This window comes from Charadrius vociferus, unplaced genomic scaffold (genome assembly GCF_000708025.1).
Source record: "Charadrius vociferus isolate BGI_N301 unplaced genomic scaffold, ASM70802v2 scaffold12, whole genome shotgun sequence".
In the NCBI taxonomy this organism is placed as follows: domain Eukaryota; kingdom Metazoa; phylum Chordata; class Aves; order Charadriiformes; family Charadriidae; genus Charadrius; species Charadrius vociferus.
This window is the reverse complement of record NW_009647422.1, coordinates 669,587-673,253: the sequence shown is the minus strand read 5'-3', so window position 1 is coordinate 673,253 and position 3,667 is coordinate 669,587.

Below are 3,667 nucleotides of genomic sequence, written 5' to 3'. Positions count from 1 at the left end.
AGAAAATGCCATTATCACCTGCTTATTTTCAGAACTGCCTGTCCCCATCTTGGCTGCTAGATTATTATGTGTTTTTTTCCTCCTCATGCTGTTAATCATCAATTTGCTCAACTTTAATTTCTACACAAGAGCAACCACATTTTGCTAAAAAACAATGACAAGCAAATGCAGATGTCTGCCCTCTTCTATTTTCTGCATAGAGGAAATAATTTCTGTACCTCTGCACCACTGAGCGTTACCAGGACAATGAGTCCCTTATCTCCAGCCCAGTGGTATTTGTTTGTTTGTTTTTTATATATATCTCATAATGCATCCAAATTCTTTACAATGACCTGCATGCACAAATTCATTTCTCTCAATGCTAATGACATTAATTATGTGGTGACTAGTCTAAATAACTTTAGGCTATTTAAGGTAATGTAGGTTTTATAGGCCTGCTAGATGATAAAGCTTCCTTATTACTGCAAAGTTTATTGCCTTTGCATTTTCTCCTGACATTTTAAGAGGAAAAGGTGAATTTTAGAGGTTACTCTGAGAGCTTTCACATCTAATTATGTTTCTAAGATTTCATGAGTCACCACAGATTGCCTTTTAGCTTATGGCAAATACAAAGTAAAACATTGGGCCTGTAAATCCCCACAACCTGTGCAAGGCCAGAAGGGGAGTCATTTCCCCAGAGTAACAAGGCACTCACTGCTACTTTCACCCTGTACTGGCTCTGACACCCCTGACAGAAGCATAGTTGGTGAAAACAGACATGGCTACCCACCTGGCAGGGACACGTGCTCTATAGATATGCCCAAAGGCCTCAGTCTCTGCTACACCTTTCCACCATATCCAGGCTGTGAAGGATGCAGTGCATCCTTTTATTTTTTTTTTTTTTTTTTGGGGGGGGAGGGGAGAAGAACAGCTGTTCAGGTTGCACCTTCACTTTCAGAATCCTGAGGTTATGGATTTACTTCCTGGAGAAATACCTGTGATACAAGCACCACCACTTAAACACTTGTTTAACGCTTCTTTAGCACTTGTTTATGTGGTGGTTTATGAAACCAGTAGAGGCCTGGCAGTCTTTTTTGTACTGAATTCTTGGGTTACATGTTGCTTCCCAGGCCAGAGTTAGCACATGGGGCGTTACTGCAGCTTAATTACCACCCTCGTTCCAAGTAAGTGCATGACCATTCAGACCAGCTGCCTCACGAGAGAAACCTTGCAACACATCATCAGTCTCCTATCTGGCAGGTGATGCTCCAGCAGACACCAGTAGACAGCAGCCGTGGTGGCAGAAGAGCTGTTTAGCAGCTTAGTGTCTAGCAGGTCTTGTAGGAAACGGAGATGCAACAATATGGACAGGGAGATAAGAGGCCACAGCTGGAGAGAGTGGGGGACCTGGGGTATGAGGTGCCACCTTCCATGGTTCTCTTGAAGGGCTCACAGCGAGTCAGTTTATCTCCATACTGACAGAGCTAACATAACTGTACAGGTTCTGCATGGAGAAATAAAAAGATGTGTCTAATAAAAAGACACAGGTGTCTGCAGGTTAGTGCCTTTATATTTAGATCCTGGTGTTTTGAGATGCAGGTTTATGGACTGCTGGACTGCTATGGAGCTGTTGATGTCTGGACTCCTCTCCTCTAACTCCATGAATGTGGCATCACTACTGTGGAAAGATAGCATCTTCAGGCATATATTTTCTCCCTCTTTTTCCTCATCTGTGCTTTGATTGGTAGAACAGTCTCTTGTCAGGTGTGTACTGCAGGTTTAAAATGTCTTAGACTGTGTTCTGAACAGCAGGGTATTACATCAAAAACAGGTGTAACACCCCTACCGTGGTCAAAGGGAAAGTAATTACCTCTGCTTGTTACAAGGTAGCAGTCAGATATCTACACAGGGTAGTTTGGCTCTGAACTAGCCTAGCAGACTGTGCTCAACGTGTCGCTCCAGCTAGTGTTAGAACTCCAGTGGTGTGTAAGCATGTGTGTTTGTCTCCTAATTAATCAAACCGGTCCAGTTGAAGACATGAAAGGAACTGCAGGGGTCTAGAAATCATTCAGGGAAAAAGGGATAGTACTGTGGGAGTTTAAGTGCCTTTGAGTTTAGATGACTCCTGAGAGAGTTGGACGTCGGTATGAGCACCTGTTTGGATTCCCATTCTAAGTGCAATTTGGACCATGTAGCAGGGTTTAGTATCTCTTTATGCCAACAGCAGTTATGAAAGAAAGGAGACCATGAGGGAAGTATTTGGTACTATTTTATTTCTTTTACCTGTTTTGTTGTTTGTTTGCTTGTTTTATAGAACAGTGATCAGTTTCTCATTGCATTGCATGTCTATTAGCTTCCTTCCAAAACATGAGGACTTCATATTTCTCATGAGATGCTGAGGCACAGATTCAAATATTATTTTCCTGTTTCTGAGTGCCTTAAGGGTCTTCACAACGTTCTGACTCTACACAATGGCATATATAAAACTTCCAGCTGCTAACACAAAGCATTTAAATGTCCCTTCAGGCCACATGTGAACCTTTAGAGCTCAGGCCAGCTGTGATATCAATTGCTAATAACAGCACATTTGTCTCCTTGCATAGTGCAACTGTGACATTAATTACCGATGAGGTCATGGGTCAGGCTCAGAACCAAGCTGCAAACCTAAAGTAATGACCTCTTTTTTTGATGAAGCTCAAAGTCTTCTCTTTTTTAAATGAGTTAACATTAAATTCAACTGTTCACCTTTTAAACTGCACCCCTTTTTCCACTGCATAATAAAGAACAACAAAATATAACCCAGTATTATAGGAACAGAGCAAGACATACTTTAAATTAAAGTTTGCAGGTGGGAAACCAAATAAGCAGAAGGATTAAAAAGGAAAATTAAAAAACTCCACCAAAACGGAAGTCTTGTAACCAAAAGACTCTGAGATACAGTCAAAAACCCCCACCCACTTATCCAAGAGTCAGGAACTCCAAACTCCTTGTACAATCAGACATTTTTCACTGTGGATGTGCTCAAAATGGGCAGTTGCATCTTGGAGACATACTGGGCACACACCACTCTTGGGTAAGGATCTATGAACATGAGTGAGTAGGTGAGAAAGGGAGCTTGTTTACTGGAATATGTTTCCCCAAATCACCATATTTTCAAAAATCTTTGTCAATAAAAAGGCCTTTCACCTTTCCAGATGCAAACATACAGAACAGCCTGCAGCCCTCACTGCCTCTCTCATCCCATTTTTTCCCAGCAGCATGGGTGTATCTGGGAGGAGGTGGGAAAGGAGGAGAGAATTTACAAACATCTAAACAGGTACTGTACTTTACCACACTATCTTTGGAGTACATACATGTCTGTACACATATACCCATATAGAATCATAGAATCGTCTAAGTTGAAAGGGACCTTCAAGATCATTGAGTCCAACCATTAACCTAACACTGCCAAAACCACCACTAAACGGTGGTTTAGTGGTCCCCCAACGCCATGTCTACATGTCTTTTAAATATGTCCAGGGATGGTGAGTCCACCACTGCCCTGGGAAGCCCGTTCCAATACTTGATAACCATTTCAGTGAATAATTTTTTCCTAATATCCAATCTAAACCTCCCCTGGCACAATTTGAGACCATTTCCCCTTGTCCTATCACCTGTTACTTGGTAGAAGAGACTGACCCCTGCCTCG